The sequence below is a fragment of the Scomber japonicus genome, chromosome 19 (assembly GCF_027409825.1).
Source record: "Scomber japonicus isolate fScoJap1 chromosome 19, fScoJap1.pri, whole genome shotgun sequence".
Lineage (NCBI taxonomy): Eukaryota > Metazoa > Chordata > Actinopteri > Scombriformes > Scombridae > Scomber > Scomber japonicus.
This window is the reverse complement of record NC_070596.1, coordinates 5,744,685-5,753,165: the sequence shown is the minus strand read 5'-3', so window position 1 is coordinate 5,753,165 and position 8,481 is coordinate 5,744,685.

Below are 8,481 nucleotides of genomic sequence, written 5' to 3'. Positions count from 1 at the left end.
TAGGGTTACGAGGGTTAGGGTTAGTAGATTTAGGGTTAGGGTTACGAGGGTTAGGGTTAGGGTTAGGGTTGGGGGAATTAGGGTTAGGGTTGGGGGAATTAGGGTTAGGGTTGGGGGAATTAGGGTTAGGGTTGGGGGAATTAGGGTTAGGGTTGGGGGAATTAGGGTTAAGGTTAGTAGACTTAGGGTTAGGGTTACGAGGGTTAGGGTTAGTAAACATAGGGTTAGGGTTACGAGGGTTAGGGTTAGTAAACATAGGGTTAGGGTTACGAGGGTTAGGGTTAGTAGACTTAGGGTTAGGGTTACGAGGGTTAGGGTTAGTAAACATAGGGTTAGGGTTACGAGGGTTAGGGTTAGTAGACTTAGGGTTAGGGTTACGAGGGTTAGGGTTAGTAAACATAGGGTTAGGGTTAGTAGAGTTAGGGTTAGGGTTACGAGGGTTAGGGTTGGGGGAATTAGGGTTCGGGGAATTAGGGTTAGGGTTACGGTTGGGGGATTTATGGTTAGGGTTGGGGAAATTAGGGTTAGGGTTACGAAGGTTAGGGTTACGAGGGTTAGGGTTAGTAGACTTAGGGTTAAGGTTACGAGGGTTAGGGTTAGTAGACTTAGGGTTAGGGTTACGAGGGTTAGGGTTAGTAGACATAGGGTTAGGGTTACGAGGGTTAGGGTTAGTAGACTTAGGGTTAGGGTTACGAGGGTTAGGGTTAGGGTTAGGGTTGGGGGAATTAGGGTTAGGGTTGGGGGAATTAGGGTTAAGGTTAGTAGACTTAGGGTTAGGGTTACGAGGGTTAGGGTTAGTAGACTTAGGGTTAGGGTTACGAGGGTTAGGGTTAGTAAACATAGGGTTAGGGTTACGAGGGTTAGGGTTAGTAGACTTAGGGTTAGGGTTACGAGGGTTAGGGTTGGGGGAATTAGCGTTAGGGTTGGGGGAATTAGGGTTAGGGTTGGGGGAATTAGGGTTAAGGTTAGTAGACTTAGGGTTAGGGTTACGAGGGTTAGGGTTAGTAAACATAGGGTTAGGGTTACGAGGGTTAGGGTTAGTAGACTTAGGGTTAGGGTTACGAGGGTTAGGGTTAGTAGATTTAGGGTTAGGGTTACGAGGGTTAGGGTTAGTAGATTTAGGGTTAGGGTTACGAGGGTTAGGGTTGGGGGAATTAGGGTTAAGGTTAGGGTTACGAGGGTTAGGGTTAGGGTTAGTAGGGTTAGTAGGGTTAGGGTTAGGGTTGGGGGAATTAGGGTTAGGGTTAGTAGATTTAGGGTTAGGGTTGGGGGAATTAGGGTTAGGGTTAGGGTTACCAGGGTTAAGGTTACAAGGGTTAGGGTTTCGAGGGTTAGGATTCGGCGAATTAGGGTTAGGAGGGTCAGACTCCCCTGTTTTTTCCAAGAACCCAAAATGTACTCTAATGGCCCCAGACAGGCCCTAAGTGACTCAGGCGCCTCATTTTAACCCACGGACCCAAAATTTATTCTAGTGGCCGCAGACAGGCCCCCAGGGGCCCCAAAATGACTCAGGTTTCCCATTTTGACCCAAGGACCCAAAATGTATTTGAGTGGCCCCAGACAGGCCCCCAGAGGCCCCAACATGACTCAGGCGCCTCATTTTGACCCAAGGACCCAAAATGTACTCTAGTGGCCCCAGACAGGTCCCCAGGGGCCCCAAAATGACTCAAGCGCCTCATTTTGACCCAAGGACCCAAAATGTATTCTAGTGGCCCTAGACAGGCCCACAGGGGCCCCAAAATGACTGAGGTTTCCCAATTTGACCCAAGGACCCAAAATGTACTCTAGTGGCCCTATACAGGCCCCCAGGGGCCCCAAAATGACTCAGGCGCCTCATTTTGACCCAAGGACCCAAAATTCACTCTAGTAGCCCCAGACAGGCCCCCAGGGGCCCCAAAATGACTCAGGCGCCTCATTTTGACCCAAGGACCCAAAATGTACTCTAGTGGCCCCAGACAGGTCCCCAGGGGCCCCAAAATGACTCAGGCTCCTCATTTTGACCCAAGGACCCAAAATGTACTCTAGTGGCCCCAGACAGGCCCACAGGGGCCCCAAAATGACTCAGGCGCCTCATTTTGACCCAAGGACCCAAAATTCACTCTAGTAGCCCCAGACAGGCCCACAGGGGCCCCAAAATGACTCAGGCGCCTCATTTTGACCCAAGGACCCAAAATTCACTCTAGTAGCCCCAGACAGGCCCGCAGGGGCCCCAAAATGACTCAGGTTTCCCATTTTGACCCAAAGACCCAAAATGTACTCTAGTGCCCCCAGACAGGCCCCCAGGGGCCCCAAAATGAGTCAGGCGCCTCATTTTGCCCAAGGACCCAAAATGTACTCCGGTGGCCCCAGACAGGCCCCCAGGGGCCCCAAAATGACTCAGGTTTCCCATTTTGACCCAAACACCCAAAATTTGCTCTAATGGCCCCAGACAGGTCCCCAGGGGCCCCAAAATGACTCAGGCGCCTCATTTTAACCCAATGACCCAAAATGTACTCTAGTGGCCCTAGACAGGCCCCCAGGGGCCCCAAAATGACTGAGGTTTCCCAATTTGACCCAAAATGTACTCTAGTGGCCCTATACAGGCCCCCAGGGGCCCCAAAATGACTCAGGCGCCTCATTTTGACCCAAGGACCCAAAATTCACTCTAGTAGCCCCAGACAGGCCCCCAGGGGCCCCAAAATGACTCAGGCGCCTCATTTTGACCCAAGGACCCAAAATGTACTCTAGTGGCCCCAGACAGGTCCCCAGGGACCCCAAAATGACTCAGGCTCCTCATTTTGACCCAAGGACCCAAAATGTACTCTAGTGGCCCCAGACAGGCCCACAGGGGCCCCAAAATGACTCAGGCGCCTCATTTTGACCCAAGGACCCAAAATTCACTCTAGTAGCCCCAGACAGGCCCACAGGGGCCCCAAAATGACTCAGGCGCCTCATTTTGACCCAAGGACCCAAAATTCACTCTAGTAGCCCCAGACAGGCCCGCAGGGGCCCCAAAATGACTCAGGTTTCCCGTTTTGACCCAAAGACCCAAAATGTACTCTAGTGCCCCCAGACAGGCCCCCAGGGGCCCCAAAATGAGTCAGGCGCCTCATTTTGCCCAAGGACCCAAAATGTACTCCGGTGGCCCCAGACAGGACCCCAGGGGCCCCAAAATGACTCAGGTTTCCCATTTTGACCCAAACACCCAAAATTTGCTCTAATGGCCCCAGACAGGTCCCCAGGGGCCCCAAAATGACTCAGGCGCCTCATTTTAACCCAATGACCCAAAATGTACTCTAGTGGCCCTAGACAGGCCCCCAGGGGCCCCAAAATTACTGAGGTTTCCCAATTTGACCCAAGGACCCAAAATGTACTCTAGTGGCCCTAGACAGGCCCCCAGGGGCCCCAAAATGACTCAGGCTCCTCATTTTGACCCAAGGACCCAAAATGTACTCTAGTGGCCCCAGACAGGCCCCCAGGGGCCCCAAAATGACTCAGGCGCCTCATTTTGACCCAAGGACCCAAAATGTACTCTATTGGCCCTAGACAGGCCCCCAGGGGCCCCAAAATGACTCAGGTTTCCCATTTTGACCCAAAGACCCAAAATTTGCTCTAATGGCCCCAGACAGGTCCCCAGGGGCCCCAAAATGACTCAGGTTTCCCATCTTGACCCAAGGACCCAACATTTACTCCAGTGGCACCAGACAGGCCCCCAGGGGCCCCAAAATGACTCAGGTTTCCCATTTTGACCCAAGGACCCAAATTGTACTCTAGTGGCCCCAGACAGGTCCCTGGGCCCCAAAATGACTCAGGTTCCCCATTTTGACCCAAGGACCCAAAATTTACTCAAGTGGCCCCAGACAGGCCCCCGGCCCCCAGGGGCCCAGAAATGACTCTCAAAATGACAGCAGGGGCGCTTTGAGTCATTTCGGGAAATCTTATAGTCATGGGTTAGGTTAAGGTTGTGGGGTTAGTGTTAGTAGGTTTGTATCGGTTGCTTCTCATTATTATAAATTAGGTTCCGGTGCACAGGCCTTGGGACGTGCAGCATTCCCCCCGCCTCCCTGGAAATAAAATTTAATAAACAAGTTCTGTTTTTTTTTTGTTTTTTTTTGTTAAATCTGTTTTCAATAAAGGTTTTTCAATTAAATAATAATGGAAACCCTGAAATCAACCAAAAACAATCCATTATAACCCGTGCATATGGCTTATTTGTTGTGTATATTGTACATTTGACCAGACACAGATGGAGCTCAGGACAAACAAGATAAAATGCAATTAGATTTTTGTGAAGTGATATTCTGTACAGTTTGTAATTGACCTTTAAATGAACACAGATGTAAGAATGACACATTTGATTTTTAGTCTTTTATTCTTACTAATTACATTTTAAGTAATGATGTGTAGAGGTTGGTCTGTAGGCTGGAATGTGCAAAAAAAAGAAGAGGTTATGGTTAGTGGGAGGAAAGATTATTCATAAAAAAACAGGATGAAAGTCTGTGAGTTCTCTTGCTCCAGATTCTCTCCACCCATGGCCATGGCGGCCCATCATGATTATTTATACGATATAGAGTCACACAACATACCAGAGGATACATGCACACATTGTGTTGTTTCAAAAATTAAAATAAAGCGCAGTAGCCTACATGGAAGAGTTATTAAGAGTTTAACATGTTAAAAAATGTATACGCTCTTTCACTACACATCTTGGGAGAGATGGCTACAGGGCCACAATTCCCATCTTGAAGTGAAAGTGGTTGTCAAAGAAACACTGCTAGAGATGTCTTTTCAGTGTTTACCACTAGAACCGTCAACATTCCAATACACCTAGAACATTAAAAATAACCTAAACTTTAGAAAATAAATTTTGGATAATAATGTGTTGTTTTAGTAACGCTACTGGGAATAAAGAAACGGAGTGCTCACTATTTACAATTTGTTTGTTTAATTACAAAATAATTAAACAAAATATAAATATATACTGTACATTGAGGCGAAAAAAACCTAAACTGAACTTGGCTTTCAATTTTCGTTCTCACTTATAAATATTGAAACAACAGACAGCAAACTTGAACACCAAAGCTGCCACACTGAAATTATGAATGAAAACTGCAACAATCAGCACACACGCTGCAGACTTTGATGGACCGTCAATGACGGTGCACTGTCCACACACTGCACGTTGGCACTTCTGTCTGTCTGTCTATCTGTCGGTTATGCTATCTATCAAATCTAGCTCTACAGTAGCCGTCAAATTGCATCTGAACAATAGGCGTTGCTAAGCAACCGGACTTTGTGGAAATGTTGAGCATGGCATTATACAGCGGTTTTATGAGGGGTAAAAATGAACCCCTCGGCGGTTGGAGGTACAAATGATCATATTTTTTTTCTTTTTATCCCACACCCCCCATAATTAACTAAATGATTAATAAACCCATTTTAGGAAAACTCATGAACTGAAAGATGTAGGGGTTTTAATTTAACAGAGTTACATGCATTTGAAAACGCTAGGGGGGTAAAAATGACCCCTTGGCAGTTCTAGTGTTAAAACGCTGACACCTCCGTTGACGACATGACATCCAGAAAACAAAAAAAGGAGACGGTCCAGCCCGTTGGCACCGCCGACCGGGGTCGGTCCGACCCCCTCTGTATCCTCAGAGAAGCTAACTTTGGGCACATGTTTGAGCGGTGCAGCTAGCCCCGCCAACGTGGAGACTTCTGAAGGGAACTTGATCATGAAAGCTATAGAGGACATGAAAAAAGAACTTTCGGGGGATATTGAGGTCGTTCTGAGGGCCGTGGATGGTGTTAAACGGGACGTCAGTGAATTTTCTAACAGGCTCACAGAGGCCGAACACCGTATTGGGAACACTGAGGATACTGTGAGTACTCTGGAAAAGACAGTGGCCACGCTCCAGAAGCAGGTCGACTTTCTTAGCGCTAAAGCTGAAGATCAGGAGAACCGCAGCCGGCGCAACAATCTCCGCCTCATCAACCTGCCAGAGGGAGCAGAGGGACGCGATGCAGCATCTTTTCTGGAGAGATGGCTTCCCGAGGTGTTGGGCACCGACATCTTCCCGTACCCGCTCTTCATTGAACGAGCGCACCGCCTGCAGGGCCGCCAAGACCGCAACTTCCCTAGACCGGTGATAATGCACTTTCTCAACTTTAAGGATAAAGAAAGGGCGATGCAGGCTGCCAGAGCCAAAGGAAAGGTGGTGTTTGAAGAGCGGGAGGTGAAATTTTTCCACGATGTAGCCAAGGAAACACACATCAAAAGGAAGCGCTTTGACGAGGTGAAGCAGCAGCTTAAAACGCTCAATGTTCAATATGGGATCATACATCCAGCACGGCTTCGGGTGACCCACGCAGGCCACTCACGTGTTTTTGACAACCCGGAGGATGTTGCAGTTTTTGTCCGAGGTCTCTCCGCAGGCCCGTTGGATTAATCAGCTGATTCACCGTCGCTGATGTAGACTCTCCGGCTGAGGACAATGACTGGGTCAGGCGAAGTTCTCTCTCGCTCTCTTTATTTTAATTATTATTATCATTATTTCTTTTTACCGGTCCTGTGGAGCTGAGGGAGCAGGTTTGACTCCTCTCCATGTGGAGTGTGTATCTCTGTATACAACATAACAGTCTGCCCGTGGACACATTGCATCAGTGGAGGTGAGGGCTATGATGGAAACTATGTTTTTACCTTTCTTTTCCTTTTTCTTTTTTTCCCTGTGTTTCCTCCATCTACTCAAGACTCTTTAAAATATTTTATCTAGAGGATGACTTTTGTTAAGTGTCGTCCCTATGCTTTTGAGAGTGTCTATACGTTTTCAAATATGCCGCTGGCTGGGGCCAGCTGTTGATGACCATGTGTGTGAGTATCGTTATTCTGCTCCTCTTTGTGGGATCAGACCAGCTTTATGTTGTGATTTCTTATGTTTGGTTTAGTGGGGGATGCTGTCAGGTTCTGGGTGACAGTGGGGGAGGGATATTCTCGCCTTTCATTGGGAGTCAATTTAGTTTCATAGTGCTTTTTCCCTTTTTTTATCCGTACCAAAGCATGTTTTCTTTTTGATAACTTGTGTTCAGAGTGCAATATGTATAGTATCCACATAAAATGAATGACTCAACTATAAAGATAACAACTTGGAATGTGAGAGGCTTAGGGAAACTGACTAAATTGAAGCAGGTTATGACAAGGGTTAAACAATTAAAATCAACAATTATATTCTTACAAGAATCTCATCTCATGTCTAACGATATAATAAAGGTGAGGAGACGTTGGCCTGGACAAGTCTACTCTGCTTCGTTCTCTACCTGTTCTAGGGGAGTCATCACATTGATCCACAAATCTCTTCCATTTCAAGTTAGGGAATCATTATCTGACCCGAATGGGAGATACCTGATTTTACAAGGCTCACTATTTGGTGAAAATCTTTCAATGGTCAATCTTTATGGACCGAGTGATGACTGCCCCAAATTTTTTGAGAATCTTTTTCTATTACTAGCCACTCTACCAGGCCGCTTGTTAATCGGCGGAGACTTTAATTGTACAATCTCTCCTCACCTTGACCGCTCCTCTGGTATTGATACAACTCATTCACAAAGCAGAAAAATCTTACAGTATTTCATTGAAGAACTAAATTTATGTGACCCCTGGAGGAGATTATTCCCCAATAATAGAGAATACTCATGTTATTCAAATGTTTCTAAGGGCCACTCCCAAATAGATAGATAGATTACTTTTTGTTGTCCAACAACCTTTTCCCCAGAGTAACAAATTGTATCTATGAATCCATTACTGTCTCTGACCATGGTCCAGTCTCCATATTATATAATGATAAAAATTTGGCACAGGGTAGCCGAAGATGGCGACTCCAGCCTAAATGGTTAAATGACCCAAAATTCCTGAAATATGTGGGAGAACAAATAGACGTGTTTTTCTTTGTGAATAAGGAAGAGACATCGGCCTCAATAAGGTGGGAGGCATTTAAGGCCTTTATCCGTGGACAAATAATTAGCTACACCAGCTCAATTACCAATAAAACAAATTTAGAAATGTTAACTTTAGATAAGACAATTAAACAACTTGAGAGGGAGGTTTACAACTCGGAAGCTCACTCACAAGAATTATTAACTCTCAGGGCCAAATACAATGCACTTTCAGCTGCTAAAGCAGAAAACAGCTTATTTAAACTAAAACAAACATTTTATGAACAGGGGGAGAAAAGTGGAAAGTTGTTAGCTTGGCAAATAAAGAAGTTAGAAACTGAAAGAGCCATCAATAGTATTAAAATCTCAGATGACACAGTTATTGTTGACCCCCTATTGATTAATAATGCTTTTGCTGCTTATTATCAAACTTTATATGATTCAGAATCATCAGAATCGGATCAGGATCAATCTCTCTTCCTTGATCAACTTCCAATTCCCACCCTATCTGAGGATGATAAATCCTGGTTGGACCGTACACTTACAGCCCAGGAAATCTCTGAAGCTATGATG